The sequence below is a fragment of the Hemiscyllium ocellatum genome, chromosome 17 (genome assembly GCF_020745735.1).
Source record: "Hemiscyllium ocellatum isolate sHemOce1 chromosome 17, sHemOce1.pat.X.cur, whole genome shotgun sequence".
Lineage (NCBI taxonomy): Eukaryota > Metazoa > Chordata > Chondrichthyes > Orectolobiformes > Hemiscylliidae > Hemiscyllium > Hemiscyllium ocellatum.
Window position 1 is genome coordinate 59,467,005 of NC_083417.1, and position 25,784 is coordinate 59,492,788.

The 25,784-nt window shown below is 41.1% G+C and overlaps 1 protein-coding gene across 2 annotated transcripts in view; it reads right to left on the reverse strand.

Annotated features, from left to right (window-relative positions):
• mbtps1 (membrane-bound transcription factor peptidase, site 1) overlaps positions 1-18,389 on the reverse strand; it is a 132,400-nt gene extending 114,011 nt beyond the window's left edge. For both annotated transcript variants that reach the window (XM_060838203.1, XM_060838202.1), the window contains exon 1: positions 18,267-18,389. The gene's annotated coding sequence lies outside the window, so the exon portion shown is untranslated. The remainder of the gene's footprint in view (positions 1-18,266) is intronic.
• Positions 18,390-25,784: the final 7,395 nt, after the last annotated feature.

The window sequence follows — 25,784 nt, forward strand, 5'->3', positions numbered from 1 at the left end:
GAAGAATCCAGAGTTAACAGCTGAATTAGAAAAGGGAAAGAAAAGAGATGATGGTGAAGCAGATACTCACCTCTGGGTGTGCAGAATGGGTCATCAGCAAAGACAACATTTTTCAATCATTCTTAGTTATCTCAGAAAACAAATGGTCATCACCTCCTTGAAGCTCTGCAGCCACCATTCTTTATGGTGTTAGTCACAACTGAGCAGCTCACTGGTCCACTTCAGACCAAAAGTCAATCTCATTAGTGTCATACAGACCAGGCTGACAATCCAGCAAGACTTTTGCTGATAACTCATTTCCAAACCTCTCTAGTCCAGTGAGAACAAATGGGCAAAAGAGGCATGAAGTAGTTAACAAGACAAGTTTGTATAGCAAATAACAATATTCTGTTTAAATATCAGATTTCTCTAATGCAATTATCATTTCATTCTGACCTTTAGATAGCTTAATTTAGCCTTACATCTTAAAAATAAAATTCACAATACAATCTGCCTACTCCTGTAACAGAATACTAATAAATCGTTTACTTAAGCATAGAAGCTGGTGCGAGAACAATACCTTATTATCAGGAACCTCCCAATACTGTACTTTATACCTGTCAATCTTCACCAAGGGACAAAAACCCACTATTGACTGTAATAAAAAAGGAACAGTACAGCTTATTTTGGCACCCATTCCCACTGGCGTAGGATCAAGGTCTCAGAACTCTGAAATGATCATGGTACCATCACCATAGTATCTACACAAGCCAATGCTGTAGTTAGAAAGCAAGAACATGGCTGCAGTATGTGGGTGAGGGGAAAGCATCTGTTTCCAGGGATAAAACTGGGCAACAGAAAAACAGGAGATTAAAATGTTGTTATCTCTTACCACGTTGTTATCAACAGCAAGAGTCAAAGTTGGAATTTTAGCTTTCCATCAAAGATATGCTTTGTTGAACAGGACTGCTAAACACGCCTGGCCTAACTTCAGTTTGGAACCATTTATGGGGGCCCAGAAAAATATATGCTCACCAGGTCAACCTCAAAGTCATAACTGAAGAATAAAGGTCTAAACAATAATATTTTAGGTGGGATGGGATAAAGGGAACATCACAAAGTTAGAAATCACAACAAGGAATTGCCTAACAATGTAAGAGTTGTTAAGTAAGCATTTGAGGAAGAAAAACAAGTTATAATTTGATAGATGTATAACATTCCACCGGATAAAGGTGACATGTCAAAATCAGTCTTTTCTCTTCAGAGGACGTAACTGTACTTCTATTATTTTATTTTTATGGAAAACCAAATCAGGAAAGGCAGCCATTTGTCTCACCATATCCATGCAGACTGTGTGAAAGAGACAGCCAATTCAAAACACTCATTTGCCTTTTCCCCAAAATCCTGTAACAGAGGTTAATCTCAAATCTGTGAACTACTACATTTCTCTCCTTTTTATGGTGTCTCTCAAAGGAAGGAAAGTATTGTAAAGAATTGGAGGGTGGACCATATGGGAACTCCAGAGCTTAGAGCCAAGATAGCTGAAAACACAGCCACTAATTAATATTAAGGATATTCAAGATGTCATGAGTGTAAATATCTAAGGGGTTTGAGAGGTTGGAGAAGATTACGAGATAAGAAAGGGAAGTCATGGAGGGAGCTGAAAACAAACATGAGTTTTTTTTGTAAAATCGAGGCCAAGTATAAGTTAGTGCTAGAGTGAACAACCTTTTAAAGGGAACACCAAGGCTCGACTACATAATCTGGTTGTGTTGAATTTTAAAGTTGTAGCACAAGTGAAAGGCTCCACTTAAAGTAAAAAGCACCATTAGCAGTTTCAATCAGAGATAACACAATATTCTGTCCAACAGTCAGCACCTATACTACCAAATTAAATACTAATTCTATAATTAACAGTAGTTACTATACTGCAAAAATCTATACCGCTTCACCTATCATACTACATAAAATAAGTTCTCAAACAATTTCACAAGGAAATCTAGAGATCCACCAAATTTCAATGTTTTTAGCTTACGAGTTCTGGTCCCAGTGTAAGAACAGGATTGTCTGCAACATTATCAGCTAAAGCAAAGTTATGTCTTGCAGAAGTTAGGATATGACATTCTTTGTAAAACTCCATCACACAGATAAGTTTTAAAAAGGCAAAGCAAAGAAAGAAGAAAAATCTGTTGTATGGTACAATATGGCAAAATGAGCAATATGCATATGCCTATTCTTATGCTGACCAAATTTCAAATGCTTCAGAGCACAGCCTTAGTGAGGAATAGTATTGTAAACCATTCCTTTCTGTCGATTGGCACAGTGCTTCATTTCGACCTTTGATTAAAAAGGCTGTTTGCAGCCGGAGAAAGTTCCATGCTCTTACAGAAAGAGGTAGAAATTGTATTAATTGTTTTAAAGTATAGAGAGGGTCACATAACCTGCAGACTCAGAAATAATAAGCTAATCGGAGTTACACAGAAACAGAAAATAGATGCAGAAATAGACCTTGGCTCTAAGCTCTGGAGTTCCCATATGGTCCACCCTCTAATTCTTTACGATACTTTCCTCCCTTTGAAAGACTCCTTAAAAAAAGAGAGAAATGTAGTAGTTCACAGATTTGAGATTAACCTTTAAGCTTACCCTGCAATTCAATACAAACATGGCTGATCGTCCATACCCTGCTTTTGTATTCTCCCCATAGTCTTTAATTCGTTCAGCCCCAAGAACCCTATTCCTTCTTGAAAACATTCAACATTTTGGCCTCAATCACTTTCTAAGGCAGAGAATTCCACAGGCTCACCCCGCTGAAGAAATTTCTCTTCATCCCAGTCCTAAATGGCATACTCCTTATCCTTAGACTGCGATCCCTGGTTCTGGTCATCACAAACGTAGAGTCACAGAGATGTACAGCATGGAAACAGACCTTCGGTCCAACCCGTCCATGCCGACCAGATGTCCCAACCCAATCTAGTCCCACCTGCCAACACCCGGCCCATATCCCTCCAAACCGCTCCTATTCAAATACCCATCCAAATGCCTCTTAAATGTTGCAATTGTACCAGCCTCCACCACATCCTCCGCAGCTCATTCCACCGTGTGTGAAAACGTTGCCCCGTACATCTCTTTTATATCTATCCCCTCTCCTTCTAAATCTATGCCCTGTAGTTCTGGACTCCCCAACCCCAGTGAAAAGACGGTTTATTTATCCTATCCATGCCCCTCATAATTTTGTAAACTTCTATAAGGTCACCCGTCAGCCCCAGCCTGTTCAGTCTCTCCCTATAGCTCAAATCCTCCAACTCTGGCAACATCCTTGTAATTCTTTTCTGAACCCTTTCAAGTTTCACAACATCTTTCCGATAGGAAGGAGACCAGAATTGCACACAATATTCCAAAAGTGGCCTAACCAATATCCTGTGCAGCCACAACATGATCTCAACTCCTGTATTCAATACTCTGACCAACAAAGGAAAGCATACCAAATGCCTTCTTCACTATCCTATCTACCTGCGACACCACTTTCAAGAAGCTATAAACCTGCACTCCAAGGTCTCTTTGTTCAGCAACACTCCCTAGGATCTTACCATTAAATGTATAAGTCCTGCTAAGATTTGCTTTCCCAAAATGCAGCACCTCGTATTTATCTAAATTAAGCTTCATCTACCACTTATCAACCCATTGTCCCATCTGATCGAGATCCTGTTGTAATCCGAGGTAACCTTCTTCGCTATCCGCTACACCTCCAATTTTGGTGTCATCTGAAAACTTACTAACTATACCTCTTATGCTTGCATCCAAATCATTTATATAAATGATGAAAAGTAGTGGAGCCAGCACCAATCCTTGTGGCACTCCACTGGTCACAGGCCTCCAGTCTGAAAAACAACCCTCCAACACCACCCTCTGTCTTCTACCCTTGAGCCAGTTCTATATCCAAATGGCTAGTTCTCCCTGTATTCCGTGAGATCTAACCTTGCTAACCAGTCTCCCATGGGGAACCTTGCCGAATGCCTTACTGAAGTCCATATAGATCACATCTACCACTCTGCCCTCATCAATCCCCTTTGTTACTTCTTTAAAAAGCTCATTCAAGTTTGTGAGACATGATGTCCCACGCACAAAGCCATGTTGACTATCCCTAATCAGTCCTTGCCTTTCCAAATACATGTGCATCCTGTCCCTCAGGATTCCCTCCAACAAATTGCCCACCACCAACATCAGGCTCACTGGTCTATAGTTCCCTAGCTTGTCCTTACCACCCTTCTTAAACAGTGGCACTATATTAGCCAACCTCCAGTCCTCCGGCACCTCATCTGTGACTATCGATGATACAAATATCTCAGCTCATGGCCCAGTAATGACTTCCCTCGCTTCCCACAGTTTTCAGGTACACCTGATCAGGTCCTGGGGATTTATTCACTGTTATGCATTTTAAGACATCTAGCACTTTCTCCTCTGTAATATGGACATTTCTCAAGATGTCACCATCTATTTCCCTACATTCTATATCTTCCATGTCCTTTTCCACAGTAAATACTGATGCAAAATACTCGTTTAGTATCTCCCCCATCTCCTGCGGCTCCACACAAATGCTGCCTTGCTGATCTTTGAGAAGCCCTATTCTCTCCCTAGTTACCCTTTTGTCCTTAATGTATTCGTATAAACCCTTTGGATTCTCCTTAATTCTATTTGCCAAAGCTATCTCATGTCACCTTTTTGCCCTCCTGATTTCTCTCAAGTATACTCCTACTGCCTTTATACTCTAAGGATTCACTTGATCTATCCTGTCTATACCTGACATAACGTTCATTCTTTTGCTTAACCAAAACCTCAATTTCTCTCAACATCCAGCATTCCCAACACCTATCAGCCTTTCCTTTCACCCTAATAGGAATATAGTGTCTCTGGACTCTTGTTATCTCATTTCTGAAGACTTCCCATTTTTTTAGCCATCCCTTTGCATATAAACATCTGCCCCCAATCAGCTTTTGAAAGTTCTTGGCTCATACTGTCAAAATTGGCCTTTCTCCAATTTAGAACATCAATTTTTAGATCTAGTATACCTTTTTTCTTCATTATTTTAAATCTAATAGAATTATGGTCGCTGGCCGCAAAGTGCTCCCCCACTGACACCTCCGTCACCTATCAAATCTTCTCACAATGAAGTCCAACATACCATTTGGTTTCTCCAATGCCTGCTGCACCTGACATAGAGAACTGTTCTGACAAAGGGTCACTGGACCTGAAATGTTAACTTTGATTTCTCTTCACTGATGCTGTTTGACCTGCTGAGCTTTTCCAGCAACTTCTGTTTTTATTTCCAAGTACTAATCGCCACAGTAACCAACTAGTCACTGCTGGTCACTTGGAAAAAATTCACTGATTCCAACTCTTGTCTGCCTGATTCCTATCTGCTAACCTGTTGTCTAATCACATCTGTACACTGCTAATCCCTTTAAGCACTTTATTTTTACATGTCAATTTCTTATTTGGGACTTTATTGAAATTCTTAGAGCCCAAGTAAATCATATCCACTCGCTCACAACTCTACTAGTTGTATCCTTGAAAAATTCCAAAAGATTTGTCAAGCATGATTTTCCTTTCATAAATCCATGTGGACTTTGCCTGATCCAGTCACTGTTTTCCAAGTGCTCTGCTATTAAATCTTTTATAATGGACTGTCACAATATCACCATTGCCAATGTCAGGCTAAGTGGACTATAATTTTGTTTTTCACATCTGTTTTTTTAAAATAGCAGGGTTACATTAGCTATCATCCAACCTACGAGAACAGTTCCAGAGAACAGATTCTTGAAACCATTATATCTAGCATAACTTCCTTAAGTACTCTGCGATGTAGATTATTGGGCCCTGGGGATTTATTAGCCTTTAAATACCATCAATTTCCCCAATACCATCTCCCTACGACTGATTTCTTTCAGTTCCTCACTGGCACTAGACCCTGTTCTCCCCAACATTTTTGAGATGTTATTGGTGAAGACAAAAATCAAAATATGTATTTGTTTGGTCCGTCATCTCTTCGCTCCCCATTATAACTTTCCCTGTTTCTAAATGCGAGACTTACATTTGTCTTCACATACCTATCGAAGCTTTTACAGTTTCAATATTATCACAAATTTACTCTCAGTCTATATTCCACCCCCCCCTCCCCCCCCCCCCACCCACCTTAATCAATTCCTTTGTTCTCCTTTGCTGAAAACTAAATTGCTCTTAATCCTCAGGTCTCTTTTTTTTTGGCTAATTTGTATGCTTCTTCCTTGGGTCTAATACCATCCCCTAATTTCCCTGGTTAGCCATGATCGAGTTACCTTTTCCATTATATTTTTGTACCAGACAAGAATGAACAATTATTGAACTCTTCAATGAACTCTTTAAATGTTTGTCACTGCTGTCACTGTAGATAATGTATTTTATCACACCCAGCTCACACCTCATTCCATTGTATTTCCTTTATTTAGATTCACGACCCAAGATTCAGAGTCAACTATATCACCTTCTATCTTAAATTAATAATTCTATCATATTATGGTCATTCTTACCCAAGGCATCTCACACAGCTAGATTGCCAATGGCTCCTGACTACACAATACCAAGTATGGGGTGGCCCATTCTCTAGGAGAAAGTGAGGTCTGCAGATGCTGGAGATCAGAGCTGAAAATGTGTTGCTGGAAAAGCGCAGCAGGTCAGTTAGCATCCAAGGAACTGGAGATTCGACGTTTCGGGCATTAGGCCTCCTGAAGAAGGGCTTATGCCCGAAACGTCGAATCTCCAGTTCCTTGGATGCTGCCTGACCCATTTTCTAATTGATTGCTCAAAGTTGCAATCCTCAAACCCATCTTGCATACACCCTAGAAATTCCTTCTCTGTGGCATGGTTACTGGTTTGATTTTCCAAATTTTCATGCGGTAAGTCACCCGAATTACAGCTGCATCTTTATTGCCTGGGTCTTTAATTTCCTAGCTGAAAATGTGTTGCTGGTTAAAGTGCTGCAGGTCTGGCAGCATCCAAGGAACAGGAAATTCGACGTTTCGGGCAAAAGCCGTTCATCAGGAATGAGGAAAATGTGTCCAGCAGGCTAAGATAAGAGGTAGGGGGGAGGGACTTGGGGGAGGGGCAATGGAGATGTGATTGGTGGAAGGAGGTCAAGGTGAGGGTGATAGGCCAGAGTGGGGTGGGGGCGGAGAGGTCAGGAAGAAGATTGCAGGTTAGGAAGGCGGTGCTGAGTTCGAGGGTTGGGACTGAGACAAGGTGGGGGGAGGGGAAATGAGGAAACTGGAGAAATCTGAGTTCATCCCTTGTGGTTGGAGGGTTCCCAGGCAGAAGATGAGGCGCTCTTCCTCCAGCCGTCGTGTTGTTATGTTCTGGCGATGGAGTCGTCCAAGGACCTGCATGTCCTCGGTGCAGTGGGAGGGAGAGTTAAAGTGTTGAGCCACGGGGTGGTTGAGTTGGTTGGTCCGGGCATCCCAGAGGGGTTCCCTGAAGCGTTCCGCAAGTAGGCGGCCCGTCTCCCCAATATAGAGGAGGCCACATCGGGTGCAGCAGATGCAATAGATGATGTGTGTAGAGGTGCAGGTGAATTTGTGGCGGATAATGGAAGAATCCCTTGGGGCCTTGGAGAGAGGTAAGGGAAACATAACAACACGACGGTTGGAGGAAGAGCGCCTCATCTTCTGCCTGGGAACCCTCCAACCACAAGGGATGAACTCAGGATTTCTCCAGTTTCCTCATTTCCCCTCCCCCCACCTTGTCTCAGTCGATTCCCTCGAACTCAGCACCGCCCTCCTAACCTGCAATTTTCTTCCTGACCTCTCCGCCCCCACCCCACTCCGGCCTATCACCCTCACCTTGACTTCCTTCCACCTACCACATCTCCATCGCCCCTCCCCCAAGTCCCTCCTCCCTACCTTTTATCTTAGCCTGCCTGGCACCCTCTCCTCATTCCTGATGAAGGGCTTTTGCCGAAACGTCAAATTTCCTGTTTCTTGGATGCTGCCTGACCTGCTGCGTTTTAACCAGCAACACATTTTCAGCTCTGATCTCCAGCATCTGCAGAGCTCACTTTTTACTCTTTAATTTCCTACTTAATGCCTTCCCCAACATTACAAACACAGTTTGGAGATATACGTAGGACTCCCCCACTCCTAACCAAATTTTACTTTCTACCTCTGTGTTTGTTTTGGCTCTGCCCACACAAATTCCATTTCATCAGAGCTAATATTCTTCCTCTCTGTTGCTTTAATGCCCTGTTTAAAAGTAATGCTACCGCACTTCCTTTTCCTTTTTGTATGTCCTTTCTACAAACTGAATGTGCCTGGATATTCACTTCCAAGCCCTGGCCACTCAGCAGCCAAGCTTCTATAACCCCAACTACACCACAACCATTTATTAGCAGTACTACTTCATCCACTTTATTGCAAGTGTTCTGTACATTAAAACACAAGACTTGTCTTAACATTCTTAGCCCTAACTGCATTTCTTTGCATTGTAACCCTGTATGATTCTTGCCTGTGGACTCTCTGCTTATCATTTTTATTGTCTCCCATTCTGAATTTTACTTTTGCACCGGTTTCCCTCTCTGTCTTGCTGCATAGGCTCCCATCCTCCTGCCATTTTAATTACAAATCAATAACAGGTACTATGGTGACTGACAGGTTGAATTTTCTGAAAGTTCCCATTTGAAACAAAGTGGACAAAACCACACAATATCCTGTTAAACAGGATATGCTGTACCCATTTGCTCAAACTTCCAAAACTTCTAAAGTCAATTTGCTTATTTTTCCAGTAAATGTTATTGACTTAAGACTCTTAACATCGGAGGCAGAAAGAGTAAATCTGCTACCATGCAAAAGTCAATAATTCTTTAACACTTCATTCAACTCAGAATATATCAACTTGGGCCAAAGGATGTAGTGAACTGGGAGACTCTGCCAATCTCCTCGCCACACACATGGCAGAAACAGAAAAGTACATGAAAAGATATTGTCCTGCTATATTTACACATATGTAAGGCATTCTGCAGCAGTGACAAGGTATTCTAAACTTGTATGCAACTCTCACTTAGATTGTAGCACTCCGAAAACGAGCACTTCCAAATAAACTTGTTGGACTATAACGCGCGTGTGGTTTTTAACTCAGGATGGCAAAGGTTGAAAAATTGAAGGATTTAAAAGTAATGAGCAGGGGAAATGCAAATTGATTGTGGTTAAAAAAAAATCTTTGAGAGTTGTTTTAGGAATTTTCATAATCTTCACAGTGCATGGTTAAGGGTTAATTCCCAAGGACAAAGTGTTCATGTCAACAGAAAGCTGCTTGTCAAGGTTGTCTGGGAATTGATTCCTCAACCTTCAAGTTCACCATGACCCAAATAATGGCAGTCTGAAGTGATAAATCCTTAACAATCCCAGGGATCACAATTTATTTTCTCAACTGATTAAGAGAACTGATCTTCAATTTCTCCAAATTTGCTGCTTAAGAACCTGTTCTACTCAATCCACACACACAAACAAACACAGATTATGAAGAGGTCCTGGTCACAGTACAAAAGACAAGTCACATTCTAAGGTAGCGACTTTCACTGACTACAATTTTGAAGATCAGAGAGGGGGGACAATGCCCTATGTGGCTCAAGCACCTCAACAACTGAAAGATGAGTTGGTTTTAAAGTTAGTGCCAGCCTGGCTCAGGAAGCATTATGAAATTTCAAGTGAGTGGTCTTTTGTTTAAAATCAGGTTTTCACAAGAAAGATACTTATTTAAGCAAAGGCAGAAATGCAAATACATTATGAACTGTATATTTATCACAAACTGGGTTTGTAAACTCTGCTACAACTTGGGATCATTTATTCGGATCATCATCAAAAGATGATGAGAGTCAATTACCAACACAGGTTATCACAACATAATTTACCTCGGGGAAACTGCAGCCCTGATACAAAGGACTTTGAGGTTTGCTCAGGCTATACCCTAAACAATAACCAGCAAAAACAAAAGCAACTGGAAACCAAGACTTTCACTTGTGCTGGGATTACTTGAAGTATAGCACCAAACAGAAAAGCACCAACATCTATCCCTAGTTAAAAACGATGAACTATCTTGGCTTGTAATGTTTCCAACATTCCAAAAAATTTAATTACCTGCAAAGTATTCTCTACGGAAGTCATTATATAAATGCACGTCTTTACTTGCTCCAAGAACACAAGAAGCTATCCTCACTTTGGGACAGGTGAACTAAAGTGAAAATTGTTATTTAAACATTTACAGGACAGGGGTGCCTTACCTGTCAACCAAAAGCAATAAGTACTACAGCAAAAGGAAAAAATGTTGCCCCTCAAATCACCTCGATAATTTGGCCAAGAACTCTTCTGTCCCCAATATATTCGTTGTCAAAAAAATGTTGCAGGTCAAAAAGGAAATCTCCATTGTTGATGGAGGTATACAACCTTCAACCCTTCTCAAAATAAACACAACATAGTTAAATTCCTTTGCCAAAAATTCAAAATCCTGTGGTATTTACCCAACTCCTGTGAAATAAAGGGCAGGTAACACATGCAGTGTCTTCAATATATGAAACTGATTAAATCAGTTGTAAAAACAGTGCAATATAATGCAATAAGCACTAATCAGATACTGCAGTTTGGGAAAACTTGTCTGCAGCTGTCTGAAAAACACAGTTGTCACTGTGATCTAAGATAAGACTCTAGGAAGTGAGACCGGGACACAACAGCAGTAGTTCCCAGAATTGACTACACTGTCATGCAAAGCAAGACTGAGATCACCAGTGGGAACCAAAAGGTGCTAAAACTCAAAATAATAAAATAAAATCAGAATGTATTGACTTGACAGAATTTTCAGATAAACTTTAATGGATGTTGTTCCATAACTTGGAGCAGTTAGACTACCAAATCCAAATAGGAGAAAGTGAGGACTGCAGATGCTGGAGAAGGGCTTATGCCCGAAACGTCGATTCTCCTGCTCCTTTGATGCTGCCTGACCTGCTGCGCTTTTCCAGCAACACATTTTTAAGTACCAAATACAAATGTTGAGCATTAAATTCCAAAGAAGCAAGTTATGGAAATGATTTCAATGTGATGCAATTTTGAGGTTGACTGAAAGAAGCCATAAAATCTCAATTTGTTCATTAATGCTATCCCTACCTGATCTGAAATAAACTCTTACTACTCTTTAAAACAGCTCACGAGGCAACACAGTTGCATAAAACTATTGCCCATTTTGGAGGAAACCAAGAGAAAACAGATCTAGCCTAACTAGTGCACATCTAAAGGACTTGCTTTAATATAAACTGATCCCTTGAAAATAACTTCAACAAGTTACATTTTCAAACTAGAAAATATTCCCAAAGTTCCAATTTGTCACCAAAAAGATTATAGTAATTAATCACCTATTTAATTACCATTATCCAGCTTATAGCCCACATGACTGTACATAGTCCATTTCCATCAACCTCCATTAAATTAATCTCCTGGCAAAACAGTGACCATTGGAACTGAATCCACATATCTTCTTAGTCCATGGCTTTCCAGGGAACAAGGATCAAGTATTCTCAGAAACCATACAAAGAAAACTTATACGTCATTAGAAAGATGAGCCTGCATTGGATGCAAAAGCACGGATATTTGAAATTTGGTAAATAATACTGATTGACCAGATGTATTAAGGTTAGGCATCCTATACCAGGAATATTACAGTCAAAACACAAACAGTAAAAAACACAAGACAAATGAGATGTTGTGGCTATGAAACTCAACTTTTTTTAAAAAACTGGATGGAAGTTAAGGTATGAATCCATAAGAGGACTTTAATTTACAAAATGTTTTGTGAAGATAAATCACAATGAGGAGAAACAGTATTCTAATAAAACTGCTTCCCAGAACTTGTGTCATTTACCACGAGTGGTTACTGAAATAAAGGAGCAATTTAAATCAGAAACAAAAGCCGAAGTTGCTGGACAAACTCAACAGGTCGGGCAGCATCTGAAAAACAAATCAGAGTTAATGTTTCGGGTCTGGTGACTCTTCCTCAGAACTGAGGACTTCTTGTTGTACTCTTCACTCTGACCCCTAGGTCCTAGGGAGTGTTGCTAAACAAAGAGACCTTGGAGTGCAGGTTCATAGCTCCTTGAAAATGGATTCGCAGGTAGATAAGATAGTGAAGGTGGTGTTTGGTATGCTTTCCTTTATTGGTCTGAGTATTCAGTACAGGAGTTGGGAGGTCATGTTGCGGCTGTACAGGACATTGGTCAGGCCATTGTTGGAATATTGCATGCAATTCTGGTCTCCTTCCTATTGGAAAGATGTTGTGAAACTTGAAAGGGTTCAGAAAAGATTTACAAGGATGTTGCCAGGGTTGGAGGATCTGAGCTATAGGGAGAGGCTGAACAGGCTGGGGCTGTTTTCCCTGGAGCGTCAGAGGCTAAGGGGTAACCTTATAGGGGTTTACAAAATTATGAGGGGCACGGATAGGATAAATAGACAAAGTCTTTTCCCTGGGGTCGGAGAGTCCAGAACTAGAGGGCATAGGTTTAGGGTGAGAGGGGAAAGATATAAAAGAGACCAAAGGGGCAACTTTTTCATGCAGAGGGTGGTACGTGTATGGAATGAGCTGCCAGAGGATGTGGTGGAGGCTGGTACAATTGAAACATTTAAAAAAGGCATTTGGATGGGTATATGAATAGGAAGGGTTTGGAGGGATATGGGCTGGGTGTTAGCAGGTGAGACTAGATTGGGTTGGGATATGGATGGGTTGGACCGAAGGGTCTGTTTCCATGCTGTACATCTCTATAACTCTATAATTGCAGTGAATAACCACCAGTATTGTGTGGCATATTGTGGGGTCAGAGTGAGGAGTACAATAAAGAAGTCCTCAGTTCTGAGGAAGGGTTACCAGACCCGAAACATTAACTCTGATTTATTTTCAGATGCTGCCGGACCTGCTGGGTTTGTCCAGCAACTTCGGCTTTTGTTTCTGATTTACAGCATCTGTAGTTCTTTCGGTTTTTATTTAGTGCAATTGGGGGGGGGGGGGGGGGGCGCGCTAGGTCAGGGGGGCAGTGAAACAAGGCAGGATACTTCATAAGATCATTATCCATCAAAACTTGACACCGAGACACATCAACAACATTACAGGGTTAATAGTCAACAGCTTGATCAAAGAGGTGGATTTGAAAGGAACATCTTAAAAGGAGTCTGGGGTTCAGGGAGGAAATTCCAAAGCTAGGGCCCAGACAATTCTTAATTACTGAATGCCTGCTCTATATCCACACGGTACTAAGTCAAATGGGGATTGGAATACTCTTTAGGTCCTTGGACAGGTACAGTTCCGATATTCGAGAGGCTCAATATCATGCAGGACAAAGCAGCTCACTCGACTGGCAACCCACCCACTGCTTACATGAGGCAGTACAGCACCTGGTCCAGGTTCCTATAAAAGCTCTTTCTAAACTGGCATTTCGAAGGACAAAGTCAACAGGTACAAAGGAATACTGCCACCAGTCAAGTTTTGTGCGCAAACCACACTACATCCTGATTTGGCTTTTCTGGGAGTCCTTGTTTTATGTCTCCCCTTTTGAAACTTTTTCACTTTGACATTATTTCTTTTTTATCTTTGCTCATTTCAAGAGTCATTTTAATATTCCTTATTTCCTGGTCACATCTCATGTAATCATGGTTCTCACAAAATCACATCAACAGCAAGTTTCCCTGAATGTTTTGTTAGAGTTAGCATCGTTGTGTCTGTACCCTACTGGTGAAGATCATGCGTTTTAAAAATAGTTCTGTGCTCAATTTTCCAAAAATTCACTGCTGTTCATACCTATACTAATAAAGAAACTGGCGTGGGCTGTTTTCTTAGAAGTATTGTACTCCACAATAATTTGCCTAAGTAGGTACAATAGCTGAGTTGTATTGTACCTGTACTGTAGATTTCTTAAAAAGATATGTCTTCAAACAAAAAAACCCACTTTCTTCACTGAAGCTTTCCTCATTTGTCTGTCAAGTTCTTTCAACTAGAAATACAATACTGTGTATGTATGGCATAGTATTTCAATATTTTCACTGGCTTTTGAGAAAAAAATTATCCTCAGTACCCAATTCATGGGTCATGATTTTCAGGAATGTAACCCAATTTTAAATGAGGACATCCTGTATATCACCAATCTTGATCGTTACTGAGTTAAAATCCTAAACTTCCTTCCTGACAACACTGTACATGCACCACATGAACTTCAGCAATTCAATAGGTGACTTTCTGTCACCTTCTCAAATGCAATCATGGATGGGTGTTAACTAGTCAGAAATGGCAACATCCAGAGAATAAATAAATTGGAAAAACTCAATGGCAGTCAGTAATGGTGGCAAAATTGATAATTGAGTATGTTCAGGAGGCCAGGATTAGAGTTGAAATGGGAGTTTTGAGTTATTACTCAAGCTCAAAAATAACAAATGATCAGCATTTCTGATGAAGGGCTTATGGCCGAAGCATCGATTCTCATGCTTCTCGGATGCTGCCTGACTTGTTGTGCTCTTTCACCACAACACTCTCGACAAATGATCATCATTAGTACACAAATAACAGATAAACATGGCACACCATTGAAGTGGGCTCAGGGAGATTCTGAGTGCCATTTAAGCCATGAAAATTGAATTGTGCTACTGACAGAGTTTGACATGTGATCAATTAGGTTTTACCAGTTTACTTGTGCATTTAACAGCAATAAGCGTCATCACCGGAATAATTTGTTCAATGCATCCTCACATTAAATTTCAACGTTTAATATGATTATGACTGATTCTTGGCAAACTCAACTTTCATGCATGTTACCCAAATTCTTCGATTTTTGAGATTAAAAAAAAAACTATCTCAACCATAATCTTGAGTACACACAGCACTTCTACAGACAATTCTAAACATTCACAAGCTGAAATAAAGAAACCACTCACATCAGTCCTGAATAACTGAACTCTTATCCTGAGACTGGGGCCCTGTTCCTGATTGTCAACCAGGGAAGCAATGTGTCTAACCATTTAGCCCGTCGAATCCCTGTATGTTTCAATAAGATAACCTCTCATTTTCTACATTTTAAATTGCATTCAATTATTCATCTTCTATAGTGCAATTTGAACCTACACCCCCAGGATACTTATCTGAGCTTTATGTAGGACTAGTCTAGTGACATATCCACCTTCTGCTTAATTTTCCTAAACTGCAGAGAGAGTGTAGGGTCAATTTACTCAGCATTTCATTGCAGCATAACCCCCCTCCATTCAAGAGACCAACCTAGTAAGCTCTTGCTGTTCCAGGTTTCAGTGCTAATATATCCTCAAATATGGAAATCGAAAGTGCAAACAGTACCCCAGTGTGTTCTCATCAAATCCTTATACAACTGCAATAAGATTTCTTTATTCTTATCCTCTAATTCCACTGCAATAAGGCCAACATGCCATTTACCTCCAACTTGTTTCTCTGCTTGTATATAAACCTGCTGCATTTCTTATGTGAATATACTCAAGCCTCTGTTAACATAAGCATTTGTAAGTTCCATGCTTGTAAAAATATTGATTTTCTATTCTTACTACCAAAGAAAATACACCCTCACTTTTCAAACTATAGTCCTCCTTGTCACCCATTCACTTGAACTGATTTATAGGCAGTTCCCAAGTTTTGAATGGGTTCTGCTCGAGGGTCTGTTTGCAAGTTGATTTGTACACAAGCTGGATCACAACGTAGGACAACGTAAAAGGAACCATACGTAAGTAAAGAAAACTTTTGTATGTCAAGTTATTAAAGTTAAACACCTGCGTGAGATCTCGTCAGTAAGTCAGATGTTATAAATTGGAGAACCTCTGTAACTAGGCGTCCTCCTCTCAGCTTAAACTCCCATCTAACTTTGCCTCCTTCATAAATGTGAATGCATTACTCTCTCTTCATCAAAGTCAGTAAAGAAAATTTTCAGTAAGTGAGGCCTTAGTGCTGATCTTTGCAGAATTCCACTTATCATTGTCTGTCAATTTAAAAATGCTGCATTTACCTCTAATCTGTGCTTTCTTTCCATGAACCAACATTCTTCCATGCTAATATAACAGCACCCAATTTTATTAGCCCTTATCTTAATGTTTCATCAGATCAAATTGTTTAAAAATTCAAATACAAGGTCTCTACAGTCCCCTTTTTATACACCACATTCTACAGCTTATAAAAAATATTAAATTTGTCAAAAACAATTTACCTTTCACAAAACCATTGGTTATATCTGATCATATGATTTTAAATACATGTTTAAGGTGAATTAGCTATGGTAAATGCGGGGTTACAGGTATGGGTGGAATGCTTTTCGGAGGGTCAGTACAAACTCAGTGGGCAATATAGCCTCTGTCTACACAATCGGGATTCTATGAATTTCCTTCATAGATTTCAGTATCTTGCCAAAAACTGCCATCAGGCTAACTGTCCTGTAGTTTGTTCTCTCTTGAATAGCAGTGCTATAATTTCACTCCCTCGTTCTGTCAGCCACAGTTGGCTCTATCTTGTTGATTTTTTGTTCTAGATACACGTTCAAAAATTTAATTTAATTTCTTAAAATGCAATACACTGTTTAACTTTTCATTCACCCCATAATATCTAGATTTCAGACTGAACCATGGCTTTCAGAAATTAATTACTTTTTCACAATGCCACAGCTGCAATTATGCTATAGAATTTAACTAAAATTGAAATCAGAAACAACTATATTTATTGCAATGCATCAACATCTGTCATTGTAATCCCAGCTGTGGTAAGCATTCGCAATTTAACAGTTTCAACTGTAGGTAGACTTGGAAATTTAGGACAGGTCAACCAATCCAAGTTTACATTATCTGATGTAGGCGTAAATACAGGTATCAACCCAATCAAAATAAAAAACAAACTAAAAGCTCTGTGAGATGCACACACTGCAATCCTCACTCCTCAGTTCATTATTATTTCAAAAATCCATTTCACCTTTAAATGCCTTCAGTTATCTAGCCTCCACAACTTGTGGACAGGGGTTGGTTTCCTTCGGACAGAGAACATGGAAGGAGAAGATGAGATTGAGATGTAATAAATTAAGAGGGATACGGCAGGGTCAATGAGAAGGAACCTATCCCCTTGTTGGAAGGATCACTGACCGGGGAATATAGTAAATCCTTGGTGTCTACAAAATCATGAATTCGTCTATCCACGCCAAAAAAACATCAACAAAATTCAACATCTGCAGGCAAAACTTGCATATCCACAAATTTTAACATACTATTTTAAAAAAAAACTCGTGAGCTACATACTCACAAATTGAATCATTTATAGGTATTCTCAATAACTGAACCCTCATGGATACTGAGGAATTCCTTCAGATTTAAGGTAAGAGACAGGAGGTTCACCAGGGACGTGAAGAAGGTGGTGGGAATCTCAAACTCACCACCTGAAAGGGGTAAGACTGCGTAAGAGGCTGAAATCTCATAACATTTTTTGTAGTGCTTAGGTACACTTGCAATGCTAAGGCATACATGGCAAGTGGGTTAGAATAGTCGGGTAAAAAAATGAGGTCTGCAAATGCTGGAGATCGCAGCTGAAAATGTGTTGCTGGTTAAAGCACAGCAGGTCAGGCAGCATCCAAGGAACAGGAAATTCGACGTTTCGGGCATAAGCCCTTCATCAGGAATAGTTAGGTGGTAGTCTCAAAGGCCCAAAGGGCTTTTTTCTGCGCTGTCAAAGTCACCATAATCCCAGAGGACCACTGTGGACTTCCACGGCTCTGGTACTGAGCAAAAGTAACACACAAAAAAAAGAAGTAATGCCCTCTACTTTTTCTATAACAATAAAACAAATGCACGTTCTACAAGATTGGGACAACAAATCAATTTGTTTATGAAAACACACGAGGTGACAGTACAGGAAGTACCGTAACAAATCACAAGAGCAGCTGTGATGATAATGTGGTGAGCAGATCGACCCTGTGAGTAAACACGAAGTTGATCAGACTTCCCAGTGAGGGATCCTTTCCCTTTCAGCCACTGTCAGGGAACTCCAGGACACGGGCTCCCACAGCGGCTGCATGGAGACACGCTGAGCTGCTCAGCGCAAGCCCCCGGCTCCGCCGGAGCTGGCCCTGGGGCCTGCAGTCCTGTCACTCGAGGCCGGGAGTCAGGCCCTCTTTCCCCCTCCCCCGCCACCGGCCAGCTCCATCCCGGCCCCACCGCCGTTCGGAAAACGGGGTTCGACACGGTGATACCAACCCGCTCTCCCGAGTTGACGTCCAGCTGCTGGCCTGGCCCGGCCTGACTTCTCCTCCTCGCCGCCGCCGCCGCCGTGCGCAGAGACAGTCTCCGGGTTGAAGACCGCCCCCACAGCTTCCCCCTTTTCCCAAACCAGAGTGGGTGGGCGGGTCCTCCGGCCGGCCTGACTGACTGACAGCCGAGAGGGCCGATCGCGGCCACGGCAAAGCCCGATTGACAGCGGCGGCGACCAATCAGCGCCCGGTGACTGTGTGACCGTCAGGGTACGAAGGCCGGGGGGGCGGGGCACCGCGCGGGTGAATAGTTCCCGTTGGTGCCGCAGGGGGCGCTATGTCAGTGTGTGGAACCCAACACCAGCCGACCTCCTGCAGCGTTGCTCCTGGATGAAACATGAGCATTTGGTTTCACTGGTTTCGCGCCAGAGCACCCACAAGGACATCAGCTCGGATACTACATGGGCGACACGGTGGCACAGTGGTTAGCACTGCTGCCTCACAGCGCCTGAGACCCGGGTTCAATTCCCGACTCAGGCGACTGACTGTGTGGAGTTTGCACGTTCTCCCCGTGTCTGTGTGGGTTTCCTCCAGGTGCTCCGGTTTCCTCCCACAGTCCAAAGATGTGCAGGTCAGGTGAATTGGCCATGCTAAATTGCCCGTAGTGTTAGGTAAGGAGTAAATGTAGGGGTATGGGTGGGTTGCGCTTCAGCGGGTCGGTGTGGACTTGTTGGGCCGAAGGGCCTGTTTCCACACTGTAAGTAATCTAATCTAATCTACACAATCGGAATGCACAAATATTTCCCTCTATCTGCATGACCCCAAACATTTCATTCTGGGTTGAAAATGCTCAACAGATCTGGCAGCGTCATACAGTCATAGAGATATACAGCATGGAAACAGATCATTAGGTCCAACCCGTCCACGCCGACCAGATATCCCAACCCAATCTAGTCCCACCTACCAGCTGTCGGCCCATATCCCTCCAAACCCTTCCTATTCATATACCCATCCAAATGCCTCTTAAATGTTGCAATTGTACCAGCCTCCACCACTTCCTCTGGCAGCTCATTCCATACACTTACCACTCTCTGTGAGAAAAAGTTGCCCCTTCGGTCTCTTTTATATTTTTCCCCTCTAACCCTAAACCTATGCCGTCTAGTTCTGGACTCCCGACCCCAGGGAAAAGACTTTGCTTATTTACCTTATCCATGCCCGTCATAATTTTGTAAACCCCTATAAGGTCACCCCTCAGCCTCTGACGCTCCAGGGAAAACAGCTCCAGCCTGTTCAGCCTCTTCGTAAAGCTCAAATCCTCCAACCCTGGCAACATCCTTGTAAATCTTTTTTAAACCCTTTCAAATTTCACAACATCTTTTCGATAGAAAGGAGACCAGAACTGCAACAATATTCAAACAGTAGCCTAACCAATGTCCTGTACAGCTGCAACATGACCTCCCAACTCCTGTCCTCAATACTCTGACTAATAAAGGAAAGCATACCAAATGCCTACCAAACTATCCTAACTACCTGCGACTCCACTTTCAAGAAGCTATGAACCTGCACTCCAAGATCCCTTTGTTCAGTAACACTCCCTAGGACCTTACCATTAAGTGTATAAGTCCTGCTAAGATTTGCTTTCCCAAAATGCAGCACCTCGCATTTATCTGAATTAAACTCCTTCTGCCACTTCTCAGCCTATTAGCCCATCTGGTCGTGATCCTGTTGTAATCTGAGGTAACCCTCTTCGCTGTCCACTACACCTCCAATATTGGTGTCATCTGCAAACTTATGAACTGTACCTCTTATGCTCGCATCGAAATCATTTATCAGTGTCAAAATAGTTAAGGTTTGATTAGTACTGGTAAAAGATGAGGACGTGAAACATTAATTCTACTCTCTTCACCTATGCTGGTAAAATCACCAAGTTATGTTTTTATTTCAGGTTTGAACTGTGGACAGTTCAATTATGTTCTCCATTAATTCTAAGGATTTGTTGGTCTGACTCATAATATGCTAACTGCATTACCATAGCCTAAAGATCCTATCAAAGCCCTCACATTCTGACTTCCAAGACTAACCAAAATGAAACTACAGTTGCACTGTCAATTGCATAATATCAATAGTGATCATGGAATCATATAGAGCACTGGAGTAGGAATAAGCCATCCAGCCCCTTGAGTATATGTTGTCATTTGATGAAATATTGATTGATCTAATTCCATACACACATGCCTTTGACTATAACCATGGCTACCTTTGTTAACTGAAATACTCTACCATTTTTGTGTTCAGCATAAACTTACCTGTTGTTGGGGTCAGGGACTGACTCTCTGCCCAAATAAAAGGGCATCTGTAAATCCAGTCAAACATGTGGGTGGGGAACCAGAGACATCACTTCAGGGATTTGTTAGCTCAGTTGACAGGACAACTGATTTGCAATGCTGAGTAATGCCAACTCTGTGGGTTCAATTCTCACACCAGTTGACGTTAACACGAAGGATTCTCCTTCTCAGTTGAGTGTGGTAACCTTCTGGTTAAACCACCATCCAGCTGTGTCTGTGTGTGTCTCCCCCTCTCTCCAATAAGAGAATGGTGCTCTGGGATTATGGCAACATTACCGCGTAATTCATTTTAACTGAGCATTAGTCAGTGCTTTTACCAAAAAGAAATAGCAGCACGGTTCATGGAGATAGTGTTGTTGGTGAAAAATTGAATGTTAGCCTATATCTTGAGATCTATCCATACAGGTTAGGCTTGCTCTTGCACATTTTGGTTCATCACAAAACCATTAGAAACTGAAAGAAATTAAGACAATTTAGCCTACAATAGATCAAGGCTGGCCTGAATGTGACCTTAACTCATTTCCTTTTGACAAGGTGCTGAAAATGCAATCCTATAATGATGCAACAAGAGAAACAAAGTGGTGTCTAACTATCACTATTAGTCAATAAGACTGAAAAATAAATAGTATAATGATGCAAAAAAAAGTATGCTAGAGTGGGTGAATTAAATGCAAAATCATTTATAGAAAGAGTAACAAAGAAATGTTAGATTAAGAGATAAACAATAAAAAAGGAATAGAAGGGGGACAAAAACAAAAGTAAACATTCAAATTTAAAATGTGCTTTCCTAAACTCTCCAACTGCAATTAGAACCTGAAAGAATAAGACTTCATACTTATAATAGGACAAAGTGAGGACTGCAGATGCTGGAGTACCAAAGTTGAAAAATGTGGTGCTGGAAAAACACAGCAGACAAGCCTGCTGTGTTTTTCCAGCACCACATTTTTCCATACTTATAATAGTTAACTTTCAGTGCCAAATAGATTGATAGACTGTAATTAAATATTTTTCCAGAGCTAAATATATTTACACTGAAATAATAAGACTTAACTTTCTGTGATGTGTTTAATCAATATTGGCTTTTTAATTTCAAAATGTATTCTATTCATATATCATACATAGTCACAAATGCAGTTCAGTTCTGTACAGTAGCATATTAAGGAAAAAAAATAAATTGGTATTTATCTCTATCCAAATAAACCAAAGGCATCGCTTACTTGAACCAGACTGTATTTACCAGCATTTAAGGCATCAGGACAGTGAGATAACTGAATTCAGCTGTGGAAGTGCAACATCCTCAAGCCATCCATTGAGGCAGAGAGCTACGTTAGCCATGGAGAGGAACATTTTCCAACTGTCCTCACCAAATTTTCCGTACACATCACCAAAGTGCATGTTATTTGTTCCACCATCACCTTGACAGCAAAGTCAGGCTCAATGTTACTTAAGAGTGACAACCTGTGTCATCCTAAAGTGAAAGAGCAGGACATGACTAAATAATCATGTAAATAACTTTGTGGTTCACTTTGGTTTCCGTGGTTTGTAATTTATAGCACTCAACTGAAAATTAAATCTCCAATTGTTTTTTCTATGCCTGTGCTGACATCACAACTACAGTGACCGCAACAGAAGATTTACCTTCATTTTGTAACCTGGAGTAAAATGAATTAAACAGGTTTGGCGACAAGAAAGCTGATCAAAACATTTATTTTTGAAACTGATAGAAGCTGACAAAAAAAAATGCATCACATTAAATTAAAGTTTATGATGGAAAATGAAATGTCAAGGCATATGGGGTGGCATATTATCACAGATAGAAGATTGGCTGGCTAACACAAAGCCAATAAGGCAGAAATTAGTCTTTTTCTTGTTGGCATGATCTAATAAGTGGTGTACCACAGGACTCATTGTTGGAACCTAAACTATTTATAATTTAAATAAATGACTTGAATGAACCTTTAGAAGGTATGGTTTTCAAACTTGTTGATGACTCAAAATTAGAAGGAAAAATAAGTTGTGAAGAGGATGTAAGGAGGCTACAAAAAGATGTAGTTTGGTGAAAATGAATAGACGAAGGAGTGACAAGTTTTCATGCAATGTGGAAAAATGTGAAATGGAATGAAGAATAGAAAAGCATATTTCCCAGTGCACGAATCGCAAACAGGTTGGTGTGCACATACAACAAGAAATTGAGAAAGACAATAGAATGTTTTCATTTATTGTGAAGGGAATTGAATACAGAAGGAGAGAGAATTGTCTTTAGTTATACACGGCACTGGTGAATTTGCATCTGTGGTACTTAGAGACATGTAGTCACAGAGATGTAAAGCATAGAAGCAGGCACTTGGGTCCAACGACTCCATGCTTAACCTAATCTAGACCCATTTGTGTACAACTGGCCCATATCCCTCGAAACAGTTCCTATTCATATACCCATCCAGATGCCTTTTAAATGCTGTAATTGTACCAGCCTCCACTACTTCCTCTGGCAGCTCATTCCATACACGCACAACCCTCTGTGAGAAAGTGTTGCCCATAAGGTCTCTTTTATATCTTTCCCCTCTCACCCTAAACTTATGCCCTCTACTTCTGGACACCCCCATCTGAGGGAAAAGACTTTGTCTATTTATCCTATCCATGCCCCTCATAATTTTGTAAACCTCTATAAGGTCACCCCTCAGCCTCCAACACTCCAGGGAAAACAGCTCCAGCCTGTTCAGCCTCTCCCCATAGCTCAAATCCTTCAACCCTGGCAACATCCTTGTAAATCTTTTCTGAACTCTTTCAAGTTTCACAACATCTTTCCGATAGGAAGGAGACCAGAACTGCGTGCAATATTCCAACAATGGCCTAACCAACGTCCTGTACAGCCGCAACATGACCTCCCAACTCCTGTACTCAATACTCTGACCAAGAAGGGAAAGCATACCAAATGCATTCTTCACTATCCCATCTACCTGCTACTCTACTTTCAAGAAGATAACAGCAGTTTTAAAAGGGAGAAGAGCAGACAAAGGAAGCACATGGTGAGGGCAGTGCAGGAAAGAGGGAGAGAGAGAACCTGCACAGTTACTGCCTTTGCTGTTTTTGAATTCATGTATCGCTGGACATCGGACTGCGTCTGGGAAAATTAACCAACAGTGAATTTCACAATTAATCTTGGAGGAACCGGTTTGGGCGAAGTTCACAACACAGAATCAGATAAGTTCATTGTTGTTTTAAGTGTGTCCAAGAGAAAGGCTATATTAGTGAGTACAGTGGGTTTTTTCATGATTATATGTTTTTGGAGATAAGTCTCTTGATTAAACTTAAAATATAAGCCATAGCTATTAATTTAACCTGGTGCAGTGTTTTGTAGAGGAATAAGACAGTGTTATTTTCCGGGTCTGTAGGTTGTGAAGGAGCAAAAAATGCCTTTGCTGTGATATGTACTTCTTGTCAGATGTGGGAGTTTAAAGAGAGTTTAAGGGTTACTGCGGATTATATCTGCCATAAATGTTGTTGGATGCGAATCTTGTCAGATCGAGTGGATCGGTTGGAGAGACAGATAGAAGTGATGAGGAATTTGCAACAGCAACAGTATGTGATGGATGGCAGTTATAGGACGGGGGGAAGTCTCAGATACAGTCACATAGATAGGTTAACTCCAGGAAGGGTGAGAAAGGTAGGCACCTAGGGCAGGAGTCTTTTGTGGATATACCCATTTCAAACAGGTATGCTATTTTGGAAAATATAGGGGGTGATGGATTCTCAGGGGAACATAGCATGAATAGTCAAGTTTCTGGTATTGAGACTGGCTCTAATGCAACGAGGGGTATATCGGCTTCCAAGAGATCAATTGTGTTAGGGGATTCTGTAGTCTGAGGTACAGACAGATGTTTCTGTGGCCAGCAGAGAAAAAGCAGAATGGTGTGTTGTTTCCCTGGTGCCAGGATCAGGGATGTCTCAGACGGGTTGCAAAATGTTCTCACGGGGGAGAGGGGCCAGCAAGAGGTCATTGTCCACATTGGAACCAACGATGTAGGAAGGGAAAAGGTTGAGAGTCTGAAGGGAGATTACAGAGAGTTAGGCAGAAATTTAAAAAGGAGGTCCTCAAGGGTAATAATATCTGGATTACTCCCAGTGCTATGAGCTAGTGAGGGCAGGAATAGGAGGATAGATATAAAAGAGACCTAAGGGGCAACTTTTTCACTCAGAGGGTGGTACATGTATGGAATGAGCTGCCAGAGGAAGTGGTGGAGGCTGGTACAATTGCAACATTTGAAAGACATTTGGATGGATATATGAATAGGAAGGGTTTGGAGGGATATGGGCCAGGTGCTGGCAGGTAGGACTAGAATGGGTTGGGATATCTGATCGGCATGGACGAGTTGGACCAAAGGGTCTGTTTCCATCCTGTACATCTCTATGACTCTATAACAGCTTTTAAAAGGGAGAAGGACAGACAATAGGCAGCACATGGTCAATGAAGGGGAGAGAGAGAAAGAAACCCACATTGCTAACTGACACAGCAGTCAATCTGCACAGTTACTGCCTTGCTGTGTGAATTCATGTATCTCTGGACATCGGAGTGTGCCTAGGAAAACTTAACAAACAGTGAAATTCACAACTGATCTTGGAGAAACAGATAAATGCATGTTTTTTTAAGTGTAACCTTCCTGTAAGTCTACAATAATGAGTAGAGTGGGTTTTTTTCTTGATTATATGTTTTATTGAGATCTGTCTCTTGATTAAATTTTAAAAATGTCAGCCATAAGTATTAAGCTAGTTTGGAGCAGTGTTTGTTTTAGAGAGAAACAGGACGGTGTTATTTTCTGGGTCTATAGATTGTGAAGGAGCAAAAATGGCCTTTAATAGAGTGAAATGCTCATCCTGTCAGATGTGGGAGTTTAGGGAGAGTTTACATATTAGTGAGGATTATATCTGCAAGAAATATCTTTTGTTGTGAATCCTGTCAGATCGAATGGATCGGTTGGAGCGACAGTTATAGGCAATAATGAATTTACAAGAGCAAGGGGGTGTGATGAATGGCAGTTATAGGAAGGGAGAAAAGCTGCAGATACAGTCAGATAGATGGGTTAGAGCAGATGAATGCATGGCTGAGGAGCTGGTGCATGGGAGAAGGGTTCACATTTTTAGATCATTAGAATCTCTTCTGGAGTGGAAGTGACCTGTACAAG